The 26,627-nt window shown below is 38.9% G+C and overlaps 1 protein-coding gene and 1 long non-coding RNA gene across 6 annotated transcripts in view; one reads left to right on the forward strand and one right to left on the reverse strand.

Annotated features, from left to right (window-relative positions):
- LOC148224089 (uncharacterized) overlaps positions 1-26,627 on the reverse strand; it is a 136,601-nt gene that overhangs the window by 42,728 nt on the left and 67,246 nt on the right. For all 3 annotated transcript variants that reach the window (XR_015803452.1, XR_015803454.1, XR_015803453.1), the window contains exon 6: positions 18,560-18,689. This is a non-coding gene — a long non-coding RNA (uncharacterized LOC148224089). The remainder of the gene's footprint in view (positions 1-18,559; positions 18,690-26,627) is intronic.
- PDE5A (phosphodiesterase 5A) overlaps positions 1-26,627 on the forward strand; it is a 104,722-nt gene that overhangs the window by 18,872 nt on the left and 59,223 nt on the right. The window contains exons 1-2 of one of the 3 annotated variants that reach the window (XM_088164225.1): positions 5,276-5,308; positions 13,116-13,219. The exons of 1 other annotated variant lie outside the window; for it this stretch is intronic. The gene's annotated coding sequence lies outside the window, so the exon portion shown is untranslated. Of the gene's footprint in view, positions 1-5,275; positions 5,309-13,105; positions 13,220-26,627 lie in introns of those variants that run through there. One more of the 3 variants, XM_088164226.1, reaches the window with a different exon arrangement.

Below are 26,627 nucleotides of genomic sequence, written 5' to 3' on the forward strand. Positions count from 1 at the left end.
AAATCTAAGAACAAATTCTTTCTATTTTCAATTTGATCAGCAGATGCATCCAACTTTTTCCCCTGTGTGGTATCTCCCTTAGAGATCACACAAAAAGTGAGGTCATGTACCTTGCATTTCCAGCCCCTTGGTATTCTTTCTATAGTACAAATCAAACTAGCCTTAATCCAATAAATAAATATTTCCAGTCTTGCTGCCTTCTCTGTGTCCTGCCCAATGCAATGACATCACAGTGGCAGCTCCCAGCACCCCGAGATGATGGGAAAGAATAAACAGTGCTCCATCTGCAGTTCATTTGCTCTCGCTGTGCAAAAGGGACCAAAACAAGCCCTTGACTGATGGTTGCTTTCCACAGTTTGGTGGCAACAGCTTTGCAAATGAACTATTTCAGGCAGGAGCTGGTGGCAGTTATTTGATAAAACGCAGCAGTGCCGATAATACACGAGGCTTTTTTTAACATGGACTTTGTAAATGATAGGATTCAAGGACAAACTTGTCAGGTCAAATCTGCCCCAGGTGCTGAATGTGTAAAAGCTGAGAGGTAGAGATTACTGCAGGGAAGATTAATGACACTATTAACATGACTCTCTGGAGCTACATAGCTCTGCTCAGAGGAAAAGTTTGGGTTGCAGGCATTGTAAATGAAGTCTGGGTATGCTCTAGGCATATTTTTGCTCCCTTTTGTGTACAGAGATGTTTTATTTCAGAGTTATTCAAATATACTCAAGCCGTATAAGTGAACTTGAAAAATTAACACATTAAAAAAATTCTTTTAGCTGGTGAATCAGTTACAAGATAAAATCAGCACAGGTTTGCATCAAAACACCTTCTATTTGATATTATCCAGCTAACCTGTACTGAAAGTGCAAAATACTCACAGCAATATACACAGCTGCTCTCTGTAACAGAACATGTTTTCCATGCTTGCTGCAATGCAATCAGCATGTGCTATTTTTAATTATTATCATTTCAAATGATATTAATTTCAAACTGAGCTCTGATTCTCCTCAGAAAAACCATTCTATAGCTCATGGGATGTGAAGTACTCCTGAATAGAGAACACACTATTTGTGTCAAACAATAAGACTTGAAGCCATTGTGGACAATATCCTTTCCTTGTGAAATCAGCCAAGACTCTTCTAATTTCATTACTTCACTCATTTATATTGGTTGAAGGGATGGCACCCAAGGGAGGCAGGGCCACCCAGAGAGAAGGGCAAAAATTTTTTGTTCCCCTGACTACATCCTTCATTTACAGCTGGTCCTGTTGCTTGCCAACACTGTCACGGAAAATTTTGAGATCTGGTAAGGGGTTTTAGCTCATCTTCCTGTCATTCAACAATTTCAGTTTCAGGGACAAGAAGCAGTTTTGGGGGAAAGTGGATTGTGAGAACATGGCTTAAATGTTCCTGAGTTTAATGGAAAATTCACTGAATTCAGTTCACTGAGCTATTTTTCAGTCATCCCTGAGTTTCCAGAGATGGATAAATAATTCAGTCAAACATAAACATAAAAAATTTTGAAATCTGTTGAATAAAGGATCCTGATCACGGCCTGAGGTTCGTTTGGGGTTAGTGGAAATGCATTGTCATTAAAGCACTGCACATCACCAGAGCAACATCCTGTCCCCAGGTCAGCCCATGAGGATCGTTTCTTGCTATCGGTTTGCAAAGTTCCTGAATATTCATGGGCCTTATTCTCTTCAGATTAGGCTGAACTCTTGCACTAACTCTGGAGACCAGGCTGGGAATATGCAGTAGTCAGATTTCTCATCTTCAAAATGGTTTTCTTTACATCACAGAGGCATGAGAAGCATGAATTAAAATACTTCCCTCTTGGGGAGGGCTTTTGAAAAAAGGGATATGTAGGGGCTGTGCAAATTCATGGAGTGTGAGCAGGTGTCCTCGTCCCTTTTGCCCCCACTGGAAATTCCTGGCATGTGATGTGGCCATAATTGTATGCCAGGACTTTACTTCCTTTACTTCTGACCAAAGCTGCTTCCATTTCAGAATATTATAGGAAGATAAAAAAGGAACATGCTGGTGTTTAAAGTTCAGTGCTGCTTCTCCATTTATCTCTCAAGTACCTTGCAGAGCTCCTAATTGAAAGCTTGAGGTTCTGTACTAATTCACTGAAATATTTATTTTATAGTCTTTCATTCCTTGTTTCTGCAATGAAGGCAGTGACAATATTAAGCTGTGTGCCATGTTTTGTTTGGGTATGAAATTTCAGGATATCTGCTAAAACCCAAAGTGGCTGAGTAACTCCATCCACCTTTCCTTTCCTCATAATTATTTACATGGAACCATCAGGAGACAGCGTGTCATAATATCCATTCATATTTGCAAACCCCAAACAAGGAGAGAGCTGAGCCAGGACTAAGTCAAACATACAGAGAAAGAGACAAGTACATCTGGCTGGGAATAAACAGCCAGCTTTCTGCTTCCTCTCCTGGAAACTTTCTTGACTTTTGTTCTATCTCAGTTTATCCTCTCAGAGATGGAATGGCCTGCTTTGGCATTTGTGTAGCAGTTCAAAGCATCCTCAGATTCGGGAGTCATTAAAGACTTAAATGTTCAAGAGGAAAAGCAGAACTGATTGTCAGAGCTGACAACCCACTGCTGTATAGATGAGCACAGGCTGAAGGAAAGAATCCTGGCTGTATAATCAGTTCTCCATCCACAAAGCCAACACCAACAGGGGTGAGAATGATGAGCATTCCTCACTGTTCTTCTGAAGTTTGAAGCACCCTGAATCCGAATGAAAGAGAGCTTGGGGAAATATACACAACAAATTGAATCAAACTGGAAATGCTGTTTGCCTCCAGAACAGACTTGGGGAATTAATGTTAGAAACCTTCATTTATTTTATCTGTCTCCATGCCATGGTAACTTGCTGTGTATTTTTAAGTACAATAAAAAGTTCAGTTTATTCTTCTCTGAAGTTATTCTAATGGAGTCATTCATCCTTTTTTAACAAAATTGCAACAGAACATCACAAAAACATTTACTGGGGAGGCTGAAGAATGGTAAACAGAAAGAGACTTAGGATTTAATAGCAATATTTGTCATATTTTTCATAGATGAGTAGGTACATTCAGTTATTTCTACTGACTCCCCTAATCCTAAACCTATGTTCGAGACAGAGGTCTCAAAGATATGTTACTAAAAGGAATGAATTTTCTCAAAATTCACTCAGTCATGTTTAAAAACTTATATAGAAAAAGCTGTTACAGAAAGGTAAAACAAAATCAAATTTTATCTAATGCGTTAAAGAAAAAGGTTTCTCTGGTCGTAATTGATTATTCTAAAATTAGATCATATACAGCAGAAACATGAGGGGTATTTACAATGTAAATGCTGCCAGAAAGATAAAATCGAAGTGTTGGTGGAAACTCTCAGTGGTCTGGATATGGCCTTCATTTTGTTAATTACAGTCATTTAGCATTAACTCATAGAAATTAATTTTTAAAATTTTATTTTTTATGTTTCTTAGTTATAGCTCTCATCCCTCTCCTAGCTGAGGGAGCTGAGCTTTCTTACAGAAAATATTTCCAAAGGTTTCCATAGCTCACAAATCCTTCAGCAGCAGCTCCACGTCTGTTCAATTACTCTACAGTTTAACTAAAACAGCATTGCAAGAAAAGGTGAGCGTTTGCTTTTGCAGATTTCTTCTGCACATCTGCCCAGACTAAATCCAGAGTTATTTTGCTTTTAGCACACAGGCTTGGAAATAAAAAGCTTGATAGTCAAAAGGTCACAAATAGGAGTGTTTTTCTAGAGCGAGACCTGTGTGGATAGGCACTCACATGTACATAACTCTTCCAAATTTGAAAGAGCACCCAAATGTGTAAAATTAGGAACCCTTTTTGTCAGGTGACCTTGAATGAACTGGGCTTGCCCATAGACAGGGACCAAAGATAGAAGTTAACCATATTGGGAGTTTTTATATTTTTTGTGTAAGAAAACTTATCTTTCAGCTACATTTACCCACCTCAAACAATGAGATCACCACAAATGTATCTGCCTTGCTTTGGGAGTAAATCTATTTATATCCAGAGCTTTGAATTTTTACTGCCTAGTAACAGAGGACAAGACTAAGGAGATAAAAAAAAAGGAGAAAGTAGTTCATAGCTATCTGATAGTTGGTGCCTTTTCCCCATCCTGGAAAGTTTTATAAACAACTGGTGCTTATTACTTTATGGGTTTGAGACCTCATTCTGAAATCAGTGATCTGAAATTTGGCTTGAAGGAACTTCCCAAATCTGGTACTTAAGCTTTAATGGTACAAGACTAATGAAAGGGCAAGATATGCATATATTATTGTAAATAAATAGTATGATGTGCCAGGAAAAATGAGGAAGAGAAGTAATGAAAGACAAGCGTTCAACCAAGATTTAGTGAGTCCCATCTCAGACTGGCACCAGCACAGTGAAGTTCTCCCATTATGAACTCGAGCAAAGCTGCAAGGGGCAGAGCTGTGAGCTTTTCTTTTGCACTGAAAATGTTTTGAAAAGTAGGTACTTTTCAGGAATTTATCATAATGAAGAAGAACTATGTTTCCCTACTTGAAATGTCTCATGGTTTTAATAAATTAAGGTCAATTATTCCAATTAGATATTTTTCTTAGGATTTTTTCCATTTAGGGGGAAAGAGATGACTGTTCTGAGAAGGATTTAGTGCAGGCTGTGCTGCTGGAAAGGGTTAGTAGCAAGTGAAACACATCTCGAATGTCAACTCATTCTTTTTGTGTTTCATTGCAGTCAGGCTTGGGTAAACCTGAGCAAATTGAAGTGTGTGCAAACACACATCCTTCTGCTTATGGAACAGAAAACTCCAGGAGAGCTGAAATATTGTGACAGAGAATAAATACAGAATGGTATAAACTGATTTCATTGCACTTGGTAGTTCTCAGCTAAAGCTTTTTTGTATTCACATAGTGCCAGCCCCAATAAAGACAGCATTTAACAAAACTGAATGTAAAGTCCAAACCTAGGATCCAATTACATTTTAATGTATAAATAAACTCTGAATGCAAATATTTCATTGCTAATCTGGGCACAAAAAGCTCAAGATCTGATCCCCTTGTTCAGTCTTCAGCAGATCAAAGAATGCCCTAAACTTTGTCATTATTATTTTAAAATGCTCTTAATTAAACTCAGAACAAGCTGCAGCTAGAAGGCCATAATTTAAGTGCTGTAGACCACGGAGATGCAGCTCTGAGGGAAAGTGTGTTTTGGTGTTGCTAGGGGAACCCTTAATGTGCTATGGCACCAGGAACGTTTGGAAAAACAAGAAATGAAGCAGAAGTAAGTATTCGGTAATGAAAAACACGAGAAGATTAAATCAAGGTCTAGAACTCCAAAAGAGGGAGAGAGACAGCATTTTAAAGAGTATTTTAGAGGAGTGGTATAATGTCTCTTTAAAATACTTATTTAGAAAAGTTATATTTAGTTATTTCAGGGGAAAAGTTTAGACCTGAACTATTGCCAGAGATAGCTTAAGTAAAAAGACTAATGGTGCTCTGAAGGGTCTCAGACGTCTGATGTTCCATCAGTGGAAAGGTGTGGACTGGGATGTTCCACAGCATTTTCTCAGAAATCCAGAAAATGTTTTCTGAGAAAACATTTTTCTCAGAAATTCAGAAACCTGAAGTTTTTAAACTTCAGAATTTCTTATAAATCAGATCTTAAGAAATCTGTCAATCTTATATGGATGGCTGTGCCATTTTGTACAGTCATCTTCTCTCAGAGCAATACAAAATTCCTTTTGAACTTAAGCCTAAACAAAGACTTTCTCCATTTGCTAGGGATTGAAACCACTGCTTTAGATCAGAACCAATAGTTATGGGGTATGGGGCTCAGCTAAGCAATGCCCATTTATACCCACTGAGTAAATAATCCATAAAAGATGGAGAAATTAATGCCAAGGAAACAAATTTTTGTATAGCTTGAGTGGAACTGTGTGACTAATTGAATTTTTGGTCAACTGATCACACTGTGTCACCCAGTGCACTGAAGTATTAAGTGAATATAGCTAAACCTAATCTCAAGCATAGTTTGGTATTCAAAATTACACTATCTAAATGTTGAAACAAAACATTTTGACTAGTCTCAGAGAAATCTGCTTGCTTGGGTCAAAATTATTTTAATAAACAGCCTGAGGTTACTTCATCCTTTAATTGCCCTGACATTATTTTGCTGCATTTATTTGAAAATATTTCCAAGCAGAGTGGCAGGAAAGAAATCCTGATTCAAAAGCATTTTATACCCAAATGATTGACATAATATATGTTTAATCATACAGGAACTGAGCACTGCTTGATAGAAATCTTCCTGTCTCTCCCAGCATCCACAGAGCAATGCTAATTTATACCAGATGCACATCTGGCCTGGCCTGTGTAAAGAAGCTGTTGAGGTGGAAATTTAATATTTAAACTAGTACAAACCTACAGAGTTCTGCAATAAAATTGAATCTGAGTAAAGGATTAGTTATTCCTTTCATTATCTACTAAAGGAGGCTTATTTTTATAGCGGACAGAAATCATAAATAATTGGAATCGATTTTTTTGCTGCTAATATGGTGTCAATGTCATTACACCCTGAAGGTATTTAGCTCTGAAGTAGGTGAGTGACATGGCTAACATGGTGACAGAGTGACCCAGCACCTCAGGTTTCCTCCCTGCTTTTATACAAAGCTGCACACAGCCACAGCCACATACATGAACTGTTTATAGAGAGCTGAACTTTTGATACATCCCAATGCCCTTAAGAAGTCATAAACCCTGAAGATCAGGGAAGGTAAGAATAGAAATATTCACCATACCAGGCTATTTATGAATCAAGGGTTGCTGAAGATAATTTTGGGACCAAGGCTTGAGCTTAGCAAGGTCTTAAAGAGAAATAGCTTTTGCATCAGTCCCTTGTCCTCTCTAAGTCCCCCAGTTCTCGTGCTTTTTCTTCTCCTTTCTGCTTCCTTCCTTCTTTTTATCAAGCTATGAGAAGGGGGAAAGGATAAGATGGGGCTCGAATTATGACTTTTCTTCCATGTTTGTTTCTGTTTTCAAAAAGTGGGGACTAGTCCTGAGGGCAGGTGACTGGTGCCCCCTCAGTGACAGAAGAGGATGTAGAAGAGCAGCATGGTCGGCTCCCTATTGTCCTGCCTTTCATAAGCAAACTTTATCCTCTCTAGCCTTAATGGGGTTTGTCTGGCTTTGCTATTGATGGGTCTGAGTTGATCACAAGTTTTAACATAAGACTTGAAAAAGATAAACAGAGTAAGAGAATATTAAGCTGCCACGTGTTTTTCTTAGCTTCCACCTGACATTCCAGAGATTTAATTAAATTTTTCCAGTTTTGGCTGCTGCTGGGAAGTGTGACAGAACAGAGAGGAATCACTGTAATTTGTGCAGTCCTTGCCTGACCTGAGGCACAGCAATGTGAGGATGAGCTGGAAAGTCCTACAGGGAGCCAGAGGACACAAGGAAAAGTGTAGTGCATCTTCACCCCCACAGCACTGAACACTGACAGTATTCTCCTCACATTATTTTCCTTGGATTAGTCTGGCCTTTTTTCCAATGTGATGCCTGTTGGGTAATGGGGGCATTTAGGTAACAGCCCTAATCAGCCTTACAGGTCCTGCTTTTCTCTGTAATGGTTTCTGATTGGCACTGCTTCCATATCCACCTTCAGAGTACTCTGAAAAAAATACATTGTGGAAGGATGGTGGTGGCAGAAACAAAAGGCATTCACCATCATCAGGAGAGGAATAATTCTGTAAATATTTGTTTGTTAATCTATCTCAGTCTCTGTGTGCTGTGTTATTGCCTGCCCAATGGGTGAACTCTTGTAGAATTAGCAACAGACTTCCCAAAGCTTAGGGATGAGGTAATGGTGCACTGGAAGTGTGACCAGCACGACTGTGAGTGCTGTAGGACACTGCACATGCCACAAAACAAATTGTTTATTGCACTTCCAGCAACAACAGCAGCTGCAATTTTGGTTAATTCCATTTAACGCTGGAATATGAGCAGTTTGATGTCCTTCCTTAAGAATGGATTTGAGTCAAAGACATCAAAGCATAGACAAGGACTTGAGGCTGTATTAAAACTCCTTTGTTACTAGGTTTGAAATATCAGCTGCTTCTATTCTTTTTGGTTTAATAATTCTTCTTTACATTTTAGGCCAGCAACTAACTAATTAGCCCTAGATTTGATAAGGGATCTTCTAGCACATATCCCTATGAGTTTGTCCCTCATGACCAACTATCAGCACAACCTAACTTCACAATTACAGAAACCTATTTGGGATATGTCATGGTTTCAGTCACAGGATATTAAAAAGCAGTCTATGCCCTTATTTCATTGAGATGCATTATTTTCATGGAGGTCTGAAAAAATTATTGAAATATTCATGGCAAAATGTCTTTCCTTTAGGATGTTTTGAGCAGTTATTATTCTGTTGGGAATATCTACTGAGCGTGATTAGCATTCAAAGTTCCTTTTTACACAAATCCAAAATAGTTCACCATTATACTAAAAACTCTATAACCTGATAATCCTCTATCAAAAAAATTATAGAATGATCCTGATTATGAAAGATTGCTGCCGAACAAATAGAATAGAATACAAAACAGCTACAAAAATAATAAAGCAGAATTGACCTTTTGGACAATTTGGTTAATTTTTCCATGGTATTTTCCCATGTTTTCATGCCTCATTAGACCCCATGACTGTGGCTTTAAATCTGTGCCCAAGGCCATAAGAGTGAGTATGAAATAATGAATCTAGGTCATGTCAGTGACAGGACCAGACAGGAAATCTATGTGAAATGCACCCAATTTAGTAGAGTTTTCAGCACCTTCTATTATTGAAAGCTATGAAGAAAGCAGTAAGTTACAATTAAGTTACATTCTGGCAGATTAAATATGCAAACTGGATGCTCAGTACTCACACTCTCAGCAGATATCTAAAGCACTGCCAGACAAGCCACCATGTTCTGGATAATATTCTTTTTTATTTGGTATTTCCAGATCCTCTGAAAGAGCTGTCTTTGCTATTCAGTACAAATATGCCCTGTGGAAGACTTTCCCCTAAATGGTTAAGAAAGAACAGTGTCTTCTCTGAAAAAACAAGCAATTGCTAGAGATACTGAGAAAATGGCCCTGCAGTTATCTGAACATAATTCCAAGAACCAGCACAGAACTTTGTATAGTGGACCTTGTGCATTATCTAACTGCTTGGGTCATTCACTTATTGCAAAGCACGTATTCCTTACAGAAGACAATATTTTGTCTTAGTTTATTATAATATTGCCATAAATCACAAGTGATTCCTTTAAAGGAAAAAAGTCACAAACACAAACGTGGCATAAGGCCTAAGGAGTATTTTTCTATATATTCTATATTTACACGGCAGCTACACTATAAACACAGAGTGTGCAATTCCACAATCCTCAAAAGAAAAGGCAAGTGATCTGTTTTTAATTTTAGGTTTTCTACATTTATATCTGGGAACTGTATACTTCCAGGAATTACGGGTTAAGTTGGAGGAGAAACAGGAGCAACTTGCTTTGCCAGTTTAAAATAGAGTTCACTGATTTCAGGAACGGTTTCTTTTCCACATGCTGAGACTTCTCCTGAGGGAACAGCTCACTGATACAGTAAGGACAACAGGAGCAAGATGTCTTCCTACAGTGTAAAGTCAGAACAGTAATGACTAGGTATAAAATTTTGTAATTTAATGTTTTGAAAGGACAAACATTTTGATGCATGTTTCCAAAATACATCTGCAAAATAAATTGCCCTTTTCTTTTATACATTGTTCCATGAGAATCGTGGCATTATATTTTATGGTTGCTCAACTCCAGGCACAAACATTTTCCTGCTGAAAGACTGGCAATTTTTTTTTTTTTTTTTTTTTTTGGCAAAAAGCATAAACCAATGCCAGTGTGGAATGGATCTCCAGCATGGATCCACTAAAACAGTGTACTGCATCTCTGCAAGTGACAGCAGCAGTAAAATGTTATAAACATCTTTGCTCCTGATCCAGTGTTGCTCCAAATGAATTGAGATAGTACATGAGGTATATGATATTCATGGTCAAAGCTCACAATCATTATTGTATATTTTTCAAAACCTATTAATAATTTATTAGGTGCTAAATCAATGGCTTCTGCACCTAAATGACACTCTTTACTTCTTTTGGCCCAATTAATACAAGTGGTCATGTAGTTCCAGGGGAACAGAAAAGCTGTGGAACAGCAACTCTGGCAGAAAGAGACACAGGAATAAAGTCATGATCTATGGAGGGAGCAGCCAGCACTGTGCTTTCTGCACGGTAAAAAGCAGAAAGAGTTTCCATAGGAAATGGAAAAACACCCCAAGAAATATCTGTTAGCAGAGAGCAAAGAAGGTCAGCCAGGGCCTCTAGGATCCCTATTTATAAGAGCCTACCCCTGAGTTCTCATTTGTGTAGGTGGCAATTTTTAATAGGAATGACAGACAAAAGTCTAGTCATATCACACAAGGAGATGTGTATACACAAAAAGTATCTTCTATGCTTCCTTTTCTTTTTCCCAGAAAGTTTGGAGTTTTGAGCTATGCAAGATGGATGAATGAGGACGTGGTCTTGTCTTTGGAGTTTACACTGCTCAGATTAAACTGAGGATATTTTCCAAAAGCATGTGTTATGTATTTAAGGAGAGAAGTTCACTGTGGGGTGATAGAGATCAACATTTTTTTTCCTGGAAGAAGCTTTGTTTAGTTTCCATTAAGTAATGAGCTGCTAAAGGATTTGCTGTTACAAGAATCTGAAAAAAAAGACACCTTAAACACACTATAGCAAAGTATTGTCCTGTGGGACAATTCCATAGTACAGATCGGTGCCAGTAGGCATTCCATCACTGAAATATCAACTAGAAATAGCTAAACACTGAAAATTTGTTCCAGAAACATTCTTGAGAAAATTGTTTTCCTGAAATACATAATCATGCTTATTTTTTTACATTCCAGTGTTTTTACTGGTTTAGTAGTCTTGACAGGAGGTATGAATCACAAACTTACAAGCAGACAGCATTTTGCATTCTTTTTTGTGGAAAAGTTGGCTCCTAATGGTTTTTGCAAGATAGACCAAGGGAATATGCAACATGAAGATTGCCTTTTTGAGTTTCATTTATATAAAAATGAGAAAATTGGATACTTCTATGGTTAAAGCTAAAACAAAAGTTGTGTCAAAAAAAAGAGGTTTTTATTCTTTACTTAGCAACGTAGTAATTTATTTTACAGAAACAATTATTTTGACTGGAATACTCTCTGAAGTGTGCATGACTGAGAACAGAGGGGCAGTGAAGTCAGCTGAATTTTATACTGGGGAATTGTTGGTCAATATACCACCCAGACTTTAGACTTCAGAAAGTTTCTCTTTGCTTCAAAAAGATAACCAGTGTCAGCCCATATGAAATTTTTCTGAGTGCTCAATATTCACAATTCAGTATCTGAGTTGTTTGCTCAACTTCCTTGATATTGTTTCCTCTTCCTGACTGGATAGCCTTCTGGACTAAATTTGTTTCAAATATACTCCATCTCATGATTAAATTAATCTCAATTTCAAGTCCAACAGTCACTTTCTGCAAACATATTGTCACAACAAGCAAATAAAAATGAGTGCAAGCATTTGCTGGGAAAAGGGGGAATATTTTCCTGTAATTCTGTTGCATTGCTCCCATCATCCGGTCTCCCGTAAAATATACCAGCAGTAAAAAAGTGATAAACAATTGGCCAACACTTATCCACTTATTTAGAAACAGTTTCTTGGTGAAGATTTGTGATTAAGGCTGTGCATGTGTCCTCAGCTGTAAGGCAGGATATGTATTTTATGCAGCCACACAAGAAGATCTCATCTTTAACTCCTACTTGTGGAAGTAAATCGGGATGGATGCCAAGCCACAGCTCCTTGCACACACACACTGTTCTCTGAAACCACCTCTATGTGGATGCCACAGCACTGGCCTTGGGCTTCCAGCAATCTTGTAGGGCCATAACAGCAAGCACTAGAAACAAACCCAAATACCAAAACTCCACCCGTGCTTACCAGAACTCTGTTTGTTCCAGCCTCACTGGGAGCACACAGATCTCAGCTCAAACAAACTGCAGTGAGCTGCAGGCTAACAGAAATAAATCTGACTGGCTTCAAGTTTGTGTTTCATCAGCATACCTTGGCCCTCAAGACACTCATCAGGTATCAGCTCCACACTGACAGCCTAGCCTTCAATACAGGAATAGTTTTCAAGTTCAAGGTTTGAACAAATAACTTGGAAAAAAAAAGTCCAGATTAAAAGAGTTCTTCCTTGCCAGAGCATCACAAGAAGGATGGTAACAGAGCCAGCTCACTTGTGCTGGAAGTGCAGAGCTCACCAGCTCAGCTTGTGACACCTGTGTAATGGGAACAGTGCTGCTAATTTACCCATTGGCACAAGGATTTTCCTGGGTGAGCACCAGGAAAACATCTACTGTTAAGACAGTAGATCAAGTTCTACACAAATTTAGTTTAGGTCGCTCAATATCATTCCAAAATCTCTCTGCAGAACAGAAACATAAGTATTACTTGTAAAAGGGCCATGAGGTATTTGTACAAAGTCCAGGACTCCTTCACCTCTTGGCTGTTCTAAGTCCTTGCCAACTTGTAGGAATAAACCTGATACTCATATAGGAGACAACCTGGAGCTGAGATCTCTGTTTCTGCTTTGAACTGGGGTATACAACTCCATCCTCCAGAGACAAAGTTTCAACATCTGTCAAAAAAGGTCTGAAAGTACTATTTTTCCCTAAAGGAAGAATTAAAAAGTGAATTAGTTAACATTTAGAAAGGGTTTAGGGTTTCAGGAAACTAAGTACCATGGAAATGCAGAGAGCTGTGATCCCTTTATAATGGAATATTTTATCATCCAAAAGTGGCAATTTCCTTACAAGTCAAACTTTGTTCCACTGTTATTCCACGGTATCCTTAAAAACAGACACCACAGGTTTTTCCTTGCATTTCTTACTTCAGCCAGACAATCCTTCACTCCTTCTGCTTCCAAAAGAATTGACTATAGTAATAGTTCTGCTTCCACCCTACAGAACACTTGGAGTTTTGCACTTCACACTTGGGCTCCTGTTGCATAGGAAATCCTAATGGTGACAGCAATGAAAGGAAACAGCCCTTCCGAGTTGTGAACTCCTAGGTGAGCTGCCTTTGTTTTCCAGAATCAAAGCATGGTATGAATGTTCTAAATTAAGAATCAAAGCATTCCATATCTCTGAGTACATGTATAAATTTAAAGTACAAATTTATAAAATACTTCAAGTCCTTGAACAACAGGAGGACACCACAGCCCATACCAAAGTTTAGGACTGGTCCATTACCATCTTATGTACAGCTGGGCATATATCTGATGAACACCTCTACATAACTGCACTTGAAAAAAAAACCAAAAAAATCCCAACATTTTACATGTGAAAACAAAGATGTGAGTAGCAGGGGGCAAACCAAAAAACCAAGTGCAAACACTGGTAAATTTTCAGAGATGTTAAAAAAACTTGCATTCTGGATCCCAGCATTCTCACACTGACCTTGAGTTTACTGGATGGCTGGAGACTTCACAGTGGATGAAATCCGGTCAGCAAATGCTCCAAGTTTCTAAAACTCAAATACTTACCTGAATTTGAAGTATATCATGAGTTTGTCTTCATACAGTAGTTGCATTTGGTACCTATCCATTAAATTACACAGACTTTTTAAATGCACAAGCTTATAGTAAGCACCTCCAGAACATACAGAACAAAAGAACATTTCTTGGTATTTTAATTCTATATGTTGAAGAACAAACAAATCAATATAAAATATGTTATTTAAAATGTGTGCTTTCAAAGGTTCCCCTGTTTACTGCATCTTGAGCAATTTTTTCCAAAATGGTATTATTTAGAAATAAAGTGGAAAGTAAAACTATGAATCTCTGAGATTTAGCATTCATTGGTGTTATGTCTCTAATACTGCCTCATGTCATAGCAAATTAGGGAGAAAGGATGTCCAATGTGAGTGCAGAGCTGACCAGTTATGCTCCTTATCAAATGGGAGGATGTATCAAATGGATGTTCCACTGGGGTCTGTCCCAGTGTTATTCAATGCTTTCCCTCCTCACCCCAAGGTCACATCACAGAGGAGGCTGGTTTCACTTAGAGACAAATGAAGTCTGTACTTTGCCAGTACTTTGGAGGTCAAGAATAGGATTCCACATAGTTGTGACAAACTGGAGATACAAATGGAAAACTTTTTATCTTTTTTGACTTCTACAAGTGTAAGCACCACGCTCAGGAATAATGAACTGCACAGACAGAAAATGTGGAATAGCTGAAGAGGGAGAAATTCAGATAGAAAAGAGCATAGAAATGACAGCTGAGAGCAGACAGGATGGGAGTTAACAACGTCACGCTGCTACCAACACAGAGTGTCATTCTGGAATGTGGATAGCAGACAAATTTGCAGAGGAACTCTTTTGCTAGAGCAGCACTGATAAGGCTTGAGCTGGATTGCTGTGGCTGTGTCATGGACCACACTTCTATGGACTGCTCACAGACAGTCCCAAACACAGCAATAAAAATGATGAAGTGATCTATAAATTATGAATAAGGGTAAAATATTGGAAAAGTGGGATATCTGGCCAAACAGACAGAGGAAAGCCTTGATAACAGTCTCTCAGACATGTAGAAGGGTATTTTATGTGTCTGCAGAAGTAACAAGATAAAATTCAAGAAAGATTCAGGTTACATCATCAGAAACATTTTGTAACGAAAGGGCCATGAACAGCAGAAAGATCTGACTGAAGTTTTGTGCATCCATACTGAACATTTCAAGGCAGGCTGACAAATGTCTGCCAGGAAGCACCCAAAGGTTGCTGCTTTTGCCTTGTATCAGGTGATTTCTTATTCCTTCCAGCCCTACAATCTCATGGTTCTGTTTGCTCTTTATCCTGTTTAATTCAAAGCATTAAAAGTTCTGCACACACCATACTGTGAAATACATGTGATTTCAATGAGCCCAGAGTATTTTTCTGCCTAATCACCTTTTACTTTCTGCTGAAGGCAAAAGACAAATTATTATTGTTCTCATTCACCCAATTGTTTAAGTGAAACATGAGTTTTTCAGTGATGATCTAGAAACTGAAAGGCTCAAGCCTGTGGGATGCGAACATTGTGATCCTAACTCAGGTATAAAATGAAGGTTAAGAAGAAGCAAACACATAGTTGCTGTTTCAGGAACTGTGTCAGTGGCTGGCAGCTTGTTCAGAAGGCTCCTTATCTTGTATGGAGAGACTGAGCTGTATGTATTTCATTCAGGCAGAAAGAAAACAGAAAATTAAATCTTGAACACTGCCATAAATAGCTCCAAAACATTGTTTGTTGTTTAATTTACAGTTTCAGATGACTGGTACAGCTCAGACTGAAAGGACAGAAATGATGCAAATAACCAGAGGAACTAAGAAATGCCAACAATGGTATTAATCTTTCTATGGAGATTTTCTGGAAGCTTCATAGAAAAGTTAGATTGTAGGGAAATAAGTACTAATATATATAATTTGTTTAAACAAGGCTGAGTTTTATATCAACTGTCCATTCACAGCTCATTTGGAGCTATTATAGGGATTAGGTGAAAGACATAAACTGTAATTCCAAGACAAACCATGCCAAACTAACACAGGCATTGTTCAGGAAGTCATGCCAAATGACATCCCAAGCACACAATGTGGAGAGAGGATCTTCCAACAATTTTAATTTGTGAGAAATTGTCACAGTATTTTATTTCATTTTGATAGTAATATGCTTTTAAAGAATGTCAACCAGTTACACAGGGGCTGGCTGCAGTCCAGGGGTGAAACTGTGATGAAGAGGGCCATTACTGAAAAATGCCAAGCTCTGAGTTTCATGTCATTAATATTTATGACACAGTGTGAAGAATCTTATTTAAATGCCACTCTGTGTGTGGGTTGGGATGAAGGAAAAGAGGGATGTTAGGGAAGGAGAGTTACAGTATTTATGCTAAAGTGTGCAGGCATCTTGACAAAGAACAAAGGCCTTGACAGACACTGGGTAGCAATAATTAGTCTGATGTTTGGATAGTTACACTTTATCTGACCTCTGATTTTAATGGCATAAAATTCTAAAAATGACTGTTCTGTCAATTTGCCAAGTAAAATGCATTTGGATGGGTATTTGGAAACCAAATATCATTTTTAACCATCATCTATTATTTTGGGCCAATCGCCTGAAGTGGACTGAACCTCAACTATTTATTTCATGCCAGCCTGCTCGTCCTGAAATTCTGTTGTGATTTCAGGCAGACAATATGTTTTGTTCAGTACAGTGCTATAACTCCTACCAGTGCCTGCTGAAGTCCTGCACTAACTGAATTCCTCCCTTTGCAGAAAGTGGGAATGAAACTGTGCTGCCAGGGAGTGCTGCCCTAGACCCTTCCTGGATCACAGGAGGTGGTGAGGCACTTTCACATCCAGACTTTCCATAAGCAATGATGTTTGTGCACTTATGAGATTCAGATTCAGAATTTGGGTTTCTCCACAATGAAATTCTGTACTGTTGGTGTGACTGTCCCGAGGTGACAATGCTCTGTGCTTTGTCACATGGCTGCAGTGAGTCCCTCTCATGTTTTTATAAAGTTCACATAAGATTTGCATGAACTATGTAGAGAGTCGTTGTCTCCCTGTTTTTAATGCAAATTGTCTCCTTCTCTTGACATAAATAGTCTGTTTTATGTCCTAACTTAATTCCTACAAACTGCTGTGTTTTTTCAACTTATGTTGTTATGTCAAGAAATAAATGAAGTGCACTATACACATCATATTTTTCATGTAAGTGTGTGGCATGTGTATTGCTTACATAAAAAGACAGCATTGTTTAAGAAATAAAAGAATTTAGAGGGAGCTGGTATAAGGTATCCATTTTTTTAAAGCAGCAATTCCTTGGAGATTAATTTTTTTTTTCAAATGACAGTATTTCATAGGCTGAAATGAAAAATCTTTTGTTCAAAACACAGAAAATCATCACGTGAAATCAAAGTTACAATTTTATACAAAGGAACCCTGTCATTTGTAGCACTAAAATATAAAATGAAATACTATTGGAATTAACTGCTGAAAATTTATTTTAATATGGGCTAACAGAAACTTGGTCGTGCACTCTGTTACCCAGGAAATGTATCAGCTTTGAAGTCACTATCTCCTGTTTCTATTCAGAGAAGGTCAAAGCTAAGGTTCAGCAGGAATCCAGGAACTTTTAAGGCAAGGATGAACTAACTCATGTGGCATGTTGTCTAAATTATTGCTTTGTAACTAGATCCACCTAGAGTGTGCAGTAACAACCAGAAGTTAAGAATAGGTGATTGTACTCTTCACAACACAAACAGCCCTGAAATAAGAAAGAGCTTGGTCTCACTGACTTTAAACTGATAAATAATGACTGTGGAGGAATTCCTCCTAATGAATTTTCCCAATAGTGGGATATCCCCTTTTGTACTCCTCTGGTGGCTCTTTAAATCTGACTGACTTTCATACACTTGCCAGCCTCATCTCAGAGTCCATATGGATAAATTTAAAAATGCTTCTTTTGCCATTTCAAAAGAAAGCTCACAGGAAGGAGAAGGAGCCCTGTTTGATAATTCTGGGAGGGCTGTGTTCAAGGGGCAGTGGGGATCAGGGCTGGCTGGAGGGCTCACCCACTGCTGCTACACTGCAGCCACGTTAAATTAAAGAGAGGCTGCCCAGCATCTGGAACTGTTCAGCTTTTAGTGAGCATTTTCTACTGAGCACTGAGATGATCTTATCTCCTTTCTGCCTCAGTGCAACACAGAGACGTGTGTTCCAACACGGCCATTGTTAGTGGGATTGCTACAGTCACACAATTGCATCACCCAAGTTCCTCGGCACTGCATCCATTTCCTGCAAAGAGGGAAGGTCTGACTTCAGGCCTAAGGAGGGTGACTGCAGGCTGATCCCAAAGGAGCTGAACACTGATGACCAAGACATCTCCAAACCAAGAGCTGAGGTGGAGAATTCAGCTAAGAAGGTCCCTTACTCCCAAGAGCCGTGCACCTCCTGGGAGGAACCAGGCCCCTCCAGCTGCCCTGGCCATTAATACAAGCTGAGGGTGCTCAGTATTTTGCATAACCCAGCTATAAATGCATTACACTTAACTGCATAATCTCAGGGATAAGGGAACATCTGTCATCCAATAGCAGCAAACACCATCTGCTTTTGTATCACCATATTCCTACTTACTTGAACAAATGGAGCTCAAGGGACACTGGGCACTGCTTAAGAAAAAACAAAATGTATTTAGACTTGTTACTTTGCCCTTTTGCACATTTAGAATAGCTATAATGAAAGGCTTTGCTACCAAAAGCTTTCATTAGAGTAATTTGCTATTTGTCCTTTCTCTGCTATAGTTTCAGAATTATATCATTTTTCTCTAACCAGCTCATGGAAACTATCCAAAGTAATTATGAAATAACTCACCTCCCATTACTCCTGACCTTAGCCAGTAGCCTACATCATTTTTCAAGATAATATCAGGAGTCTTTCTCGATCTTTTCAGCTTCTGCTCAGAAGAATGGCTGGTCCAGCCTTCTGCTTCTCTTTGCTGGTACTAAAAGGAAAGAAATGTAAAGCGCACACTATCAGGGAAAACATCTTCTCTGGAAGACTAAAGTAGACCTCTGGAATTTTGCCAAAAGAAATTTACAGCTGAGTTGGTTTGAACACTTTGTACTGTTCATAATTTATAGTGACTTCTTATTAATAATTTTAATGTCTGGAGGAAAATGAAATTATACTCTACTGCATTGTGGAGTCAAATTTTAAAGATGTTCAAATTATATGACTAGATAATTGTTCCTCTTCTGGCTTTTGACTATGGCTGTTCCTTCTGTTACTTGATTAAACAGATAGCAGAGCATGTGTCCTGCTCTGAAGTAGGAAATGGTTCTTCAGGAAGCTTTGGGAAATCTATCACTTCTCTCACTACTCCAATGTACTCTAAAGGCAGTTAGTGATAATAATTGATGCTGTGCCTTCCAAATTTAGCCCTCGAGGGATTGATGCGCTGAGTGTCCCCAGAAGAGTACTTGACTGGAAAATCAAACTTAGGGATTGGGGTAGAAAAGGATGCTTGAGTAGGCCAAATGAACAAAATATAAACACAGCTCCAAGAACTAAGAGGAAATTAGTGGAGAACTAGAATGGCTCATAAATCTAAAGAGACAAAAATATGTGTATCTGGAATCTTGGAATTCAAATTCAATTTGTATCTAGTGCTTGGTTGAAGTTTTCATACAACATTTTACAATGTTTGTCATTTGCTATACAATTTGTACATTTTATTATCATTTATAGAAACAGTCTCTCTGTTTCCCTAAATATGTCCAGAGGCATGGCCTGTAGACAGGTTTTGTACTTATTTGACCAGGGACATCCATACAAAAACCCTCTGAAAGAATAAACCATTTTATTTGAAATGCCTTGAAGCTCACAGATGAAATTCCAGTTTTAAAGCGAACAGCATTTCTACAGCCCCAAAGCCTTCATCAGAGTTCCACACTTGCACCTCTGTTCTCACCATAAAAAGGAAAAGTGACATCTCAAGGTAATGTTTAATATTATTTGTGTCTCACAACAGCACTTGAGAACCCGAATAACTGTTCCCACTGTATTTAGGAACTGTACAATATCTGTAAAATGAGGTTATCTTACAGGTTTAGGTTATTAGTTCCTAAAAGACTGTGGGTAGGAGGAGAAATAAGTTCTGAGAGATGAAATGTTACAGCTCTATTGAATTCCAATCCAGCAAATGGCACAACAGAACAAGTTAACTCCTAAATTATCATGGAAACTGGAGCAGCCTCTGAAGTGAGACTCACATCCTTGTGTGTCACTGTTTAAAGCTATCTTCTGAGTCTGGAGCCTGAAATAAAGCTTTGCATCTCCTTGAAAGTCAAAAGAAAATAAGAATTTGTTCAAATTCCCAATGAGCACATCTGGAATAACCTCCAGTATTTTGCTGCCAACTTTCAGAGGCAGACACTGTGAGGTTTCTCTGGTTTTATCTGCACCACGAGCCGTGGTACAGCACAGACATAATTGAGCTGTTCCTGACCACTCTGCCTCAGCTGCTGAAAACAGGATCCTTATTAGTGCTGGCATTAGTGCAAGCTTATTTATCTCACTCTCCCTCTGCTGGATTACTACCATGCTTCTCAGAATGTCTTCTCAGCCTCAAATTAAATTGCAAATTATAATGTTAATTAAATTGTTCTTTTTTCCTGGCTATCTTTGGTTTCAAGAAGTACTTCCCAAACAAACAGTACCATAAGGCCTTGGAAAAAAAGACACGGGGAGAAGCCATTGGTCTTCTTTTGGCTGAAAATCAACTGGATGAAAAGGTTTCTGTCATGATAACACTTCTACATTACCATCTCCTAATATTTTTTATATAAATCAGAGGTTTTTAAACCCTTAGAACTGGTACTTCAAAATAATCCAGGTTACTTTAAATATTACTAAACACATTTTGATTTGTTGTTTTGGGGTTTTTTTTCTCTAAATGAATGCTCTTTAACACACATTTCATGAATACCTTTGTCATCAAATTATAGGGATCAGTAACCTCTGCTGAAGAAAAAGCAAGTCTTGAGGAGAAACTTTAATGAATCTGCACTGAGGGGCATTAACCTCATTGCTGTGGTTTGCTGGAGCCTGAGCAGGGCCTCACTAAGCATTGGCTGACAAAAACAACTCCTGCATATGGGATGTGAAATAAGTCAGGAAAACATCCTTTACAAGGCTGCATGGAATACAGGCCATTCCCTTGGATAATTTCCCATTATTTACCATTTCATTAGTATTGAACCCTTCAGGGCCTGTGAGTGCCCACGAGCACGTATGATGTACATTTAATGTGTGCTGAGCCTGTGCCACGTGGAGCTTTGCAGTGTTTTCCCTTAAAATTTCCTCTGAAAAAAAATTTTTGTTATGTTCCTGGAAAGAATTATAGGGAGTTTTTTGGGTTTTTTTCTTTCCTTTTCATAGAAGACAAGTTCCAAAGTGACAGTTTCATTCTTACAGTGGGTAAAAGGAATTTGTACTTGTCCTAATAACCGAGTAGTTTAGGGCACTGTACAAAAACTTTTGAGATGTAGATATAGATACAGATGATACAAATAGGGGATTTTTCCAAACTTTTCAAAAGACTTAAGGAGTCTTTCAAAGATCACATGCAGTAGATATCTACTCTCTGGTGATGAAATAACAGCTTCTTTTCTCCTGCTGTTTGCAACTGATACAGACTAAACCCCTTTCCCTCTTTCTCTGATGGTGTTAGGGGTTAGGATATTCTTTTACACCTAAATTACAAAAGGAAACAAAATTCTTTCTGGTACAAGCCATAGGTGGATGATACACTTTTAATTGTCCTTGCAAGGAATGTCAAAGCAGTCAGTGCAATCCTTCTTATTTCAGCAATAGCAATAAACTCTTGTTTGATAGCTTGCTGAATCCTAGATGATCTCTTAGAAAAGATAAATTGCCAACTTTCTCTGCTTCCAGTCACTGACATATTTGCATATATCTAATGAGAATACATGGGAAAATAATGATTCAAAATCAGAGATCAGTGTTCTAGCACAGAAGGCAAGCAAAATATAACCTTATGACAAAGTAGATCCCACATATTTATAGTGCAACTTCTGGCCAAATTCCACTGGATGACACTGACAGGCTGGTGTTTCAAATCCACGTTCAGTACGTGTGTGATAAATTTACCTTGTCCATATGGGATTCTGAGTATTTATTATGAATTAACAACATCTTTCTCAGTAATAAATAAATAACCAGCTAAAACAAAAATAATCCTAATTTGTGACAAGGGTAGAAATAGAGGTAAGGAATTCTGGCTCTTTGTCTATCAAGTCAGTAAAATCAGCCAATTATACATAAATGGCAGGAAATCAGAAAGAACTAAATCCCTACTTGTATCCAGGAAGGAATTACACTGCTGGAAGCCCTGCTCATGTAACTGAGAGCTTGAGCCACTACAGAACTGAGTCTCTCTCTGGTTCACACAGCTTTTCCCACAGCTCTTTTATTCCTGCTCTGTGCACTGCAGCCTGTTAACTAATTGGTGAGATGGAAACTGTCCTTTCCATGAAGAAGTCAATTCAAAGAGCAAATCTTTGAACAAGAGCAGGCTGGCTGAGACTGGAGTTCTGGCCCAGGCTAAGCCCCTCACCCCACATCCCTCACGAGTGTGTCGGGACAGAGCTGATGGCCAGGTCCCAGCAGTGTCCCTTGCACTCTCCCTCCTCCCAAAGGTGCCTGCCAGAGCCCCCTGTGACCGAGAGCAGCCCTGGCAGCTGTGGGCACGGAGGGAAAAGCGCTCGCTCGGGGCGGCCCTGCTGCTCTGCCTGCACACGCCTCTATCAGAAGGTGACAGCCACAAAATATCCAAGATTGTTTTTCCTCTCTAAACTCCCTGCCTCTTGTTTTTCCTCCAAACCCGAGTCCATCTGAGCCCTCCCAAGCGATGGACGTGCGGTGACATCTGCGTCACTTCGAAAAAGGCATTTGTGTGTTTGCTTCTCACGGGAAGTGGGAATTGCCAAGAAATAATCGTCAAGACCCTTTGTTGTTTTTCCCTTTTTGTACCTATTATTTCTGAGTAACCTCACCAGAGCAAATCTGATTAAAGCTCGCAAAGTTACGGAGAATGAGGTTCTTGAAGCTTCAGAACAAATATTCTTGATTCCAGAGGGTATCTATTTACTTCATGAGATCACAGAGATAACCCATATCTACACTGAGCTCTCACTGACATCACTGTACTTCCTGTGTGGTAGCAAAGTTCTCAGGGCCGTTCTTAGGGCTCATACACTGTATTAGTCACTCAGAGACATTCAGACTGATGGACACTTCTAAGTATTCCCAAGATTGGAGACAGAGGCAAGATCATTTCTGTAAACTATTGTGGGACAGAATTAGTAAATATGTTATTTTAGAAAAAGCTGAATCTGCTCGTTCAGGAAAAAACATTAACAGCTTTTAAAGCAAAATTGCCAAAGTGAAATAAAACATTATCATCATTGAGATTTGGTGCTTCCTCACAGTTTTGATAGAAATATCACTTCGGGTGCAAATCTCCCAACAAGGGCAAAATGTCATCATCAACAAGCTTCTCCTTTATACTACACACAAAAAGATAAACCCTGGTGAAATGAGTCACTCATAACGGAGGTACAAAACATTTTGTTTCAACTCTGTAAAAGATGTGGGATTTTCCTGAGGAAAACCAAGCCATGCAGTAACAACACTGATTAAAAGCACAAAATCTACCATCCAATGCAGTTTATGACATCCCTTCTGTGGCAGGAGGGACATTGTTTTGATAGTGGGGATGATAAATTATGGAAAGAAATTAAAATCTTTTATCCAAACCATTCAGACATATCTTTAAAAACGCCCATCAGTTCTTCATTGATTTTCCTTTTTCTTTGGAGATTGCATTTTTGAGTTTCAGCTCATCCTTAACTAATAAAAGTTTACACAGACACAAGGGAATTGTAGCATGAAACATTCAAAATGATGAGATGAGAATAAAAAGTAAAGAAAATTTAAATATTTCGGCTTCTCAAGACCAAATTATCCTTTCAATCACATTTAAAATCTGCTTTACATTCCCCAAATGAGAACTTCTGGCTCGATAGCCAAAACAACAGACTTATGGGAATGGAATATAATTTCACAAATATTGTTGTTTATCCACAAAAGCTTCCAGATTAGTAAGCAAAGTCACAGGTTTATCCATCAAATGAAAACCTATAAAATCTTAGCTAGCAGAGACATTATGTAGCAGGTTGATATTATCTGAGACAGCTATCTGGTGGAAAGAAATTCATCTTTCTACAGGAATATTCTTGGTTTTCACAAGACCTCTGTTTTACAATCACATTCCCACAGCATTAGGAAAGTTTGGGGAAGAGACATTTCCTCAGAGGGATTCCTGTCTCTGGGCACCAGTAGCTTTTTCTGTTGTAAGAACTTTGAAGGACACAATTTTTGCTTCAGAATAGCTCAGACTGTTCTGAGCTGCAGGTATTTTGAAAATAAAATTAGGTTTCCATACAAGGATAAAAATATTCCCTGAGCCCTCTCCCACATCTGATTGTAGGAGGTGGGCACTACTGTGCTATCAATACAGTCAGTATATTTTTGAGGAGCAAAATACAAACATTGAGTTAGAACACTTAATATTAAGTTTGCTAAGTACTTTTGCTTCCTTTCTTGGTCATGGTTCTGAGAGTGTTTGTTTAAATGAGGAGGAAAATGAATAGATTCCCCAGACTTTCCTCCACTGCCAGCAAATACAGCACTCACCGTTGTCCTTTGCATAACATGTGGTGAAAAGGGAAAAAATAGATTGTCCTGTTAAAATACTCATTGTCTGTCACTATTTTGCTTTTCCCTTTTCCTATCAATGTATACTTAGGGCCACTTCAGTTTCTACTGACTCTTGTAGAGACTTTGAGAAACATCTTTGGTCTAAATTCTGTGCTCTCATGAGCTGGCATTAATCCCGAGCTTTCCTACCACCCTGACAGCAGCGCTGAGGAGGAGCAGGGACATGGCAGTGTGCTGTGGGACTGGCCAGAGGGTGACAGCTTTTATGGGGCAGGCTTAGTCAGCCACAGCAGAAGTGTGGCATTGAGAAGAGAAGGATGCCACCCCAGCCTCCCCTTCGTGCTGGGCTGTGGAGCTGCCTGGAATGACACATTAAAAGGCTCTTGGAAGAGTGAACTGTGCACCGTGCTCTGGGGATGAGGATCACTGTGCTCTGGGGATAAGAATCTTGGCCCTAGCACTGACAGATCAATCCCTTTCAAAGCACATTAAAACTCTCACATGCAAATAAAAAAGCCTCTTTCCTTAACTTCTGGGATATATACTTTCCAAGAAGGAATTTTAATGTAATGTGCACATATCATTTCCTACCAGATTCATGGAGATACACTTTACAGAGATAAAGACAACAGTATTGACCATGCATTAACTTCATATCCCTTTTGTATGAGTTTCTGTGTCATCCCCTTGTGTCAGACATCTGTGCACGATTCTGCCAAAGCTCTGGAAGTTGGCTAGGAACTACCAGGCATCAGGGAAAGCATCTGTGATCTGTGCTCAGGACAGCAGGGTGTATGAACGGTGCTGCTCCTCTGCCTGTGGACCCCAGGCCATGCCAGCTGTTTGACAGGATGAATTGGAAGGCAGATCAATGAGAGGCTCTGTGATAGAGGCCATGGCACACTCCAAAACCAGTTTTTTTTCCTTTCACTCCCCTGCTTTTATGCACTGCTCATATTGCTTCAGTTATTTAACTTCTTTAATCTGATAAACATTAATAAAGCAGCAAGTTCTCCTCCCAGAACTGAATTTTTAAGTAATTTCTTTCGGCAGTGAGCTTACAGTCTACTCCTTTGCCAGGGTCAGACAGCTCAAATTACACAACCACCTTCCTGCATTAGCACCCAGGGATTTATGGAGAAAGTTTCTATTCTGCTTTGTAGTCAGTAAAAATCAACAAGACTGGCAGCACAACCAGCTTTGTTGTAATGCCCTCTTCTGAAGGGAACATTGTTGTTGATTACTCAAATGATTTTACCTTTAATGGTTTTCTTTAAATTGCTTCAGTTCATTGTATTGTGCTTAGCTCACTGGAGGTCACTAATCTTGAGGAAAGATGTATCGGTTGTATTTCATTTTTCAAATAAAAATATATTAAGTTGAATTCAAATATTGCCAACAATTTTATTTATTATTTATTGCCAAATAAATTTTGCCAACAAGTAAGAACGTAAATATTAGGAAAGCATTCCTCATCATTTTGAAGGCCTTTTCTTCTCTATTTACAGCTTTTTATTTGAGCTCCATGAACATTTGTGTGGGCAAAGCTGTGTTGGCATGAACAGTACACAGAATCTCGGGCCTGTAACAGAGTTGCTATCTCCCAATTAGATTCTTGATTAAATAAACTACATTTTGACGGTCTCAGAGTTGCCTTTTAAAGGTCAAGACATTCAGCCAGAGAACAGAAACACCCTGTACAAAACACAAAGGCCTGGTCCATGTTCCAAGGACCTTTGCTAAGCAGCACAGGTCTGCCTGTGAGCAGAACACAGCGAGATCAAAAGGAGAGCAACAAACCAGAAGCAGCAGCATGGTCAGATAATGATGGCTCTCTGTTGCTATTGACTCATGTCTCTGAGTGCTGCCAAAGAAGAGTTTCCTGAGGGAGATGTGCAGAGGAGAGGGTATTTTGCTCTTGCACTAGAGTGTAAGGTATTTTCAAGCACTGGTGATGATAAGAGCAAGAACGAAACAGAATATGGTGAAATGTGGTGGGGACACCAGAAAAGAACTTTACTCTTGAGCTGGAAGCTGGAAAGTCGATGTGCAGAGAGACATTTCTTCAATTCCTTCCAAAAGAAACTAAAACTAGGAGGGCAAAGTTAGGCAAGGTAAGAAAATTATGCTGTATCCA

Source organism: Sturnus vulgaris, chromosome 4 (genome assembly GCF_052056855.1).
Source record: "Sturnus vulgaris isolate bStuVul1 chromosome 4, bStuVul1.hap1, whole genome shotgun sequence".
In the NCBI taxonomy this organism is placed as follows: Eukaryota; Metazoa; Chordata; class Aves; order Passeriformes; family Sturnidae; genus Sturnus; species Sturnus vulgaris.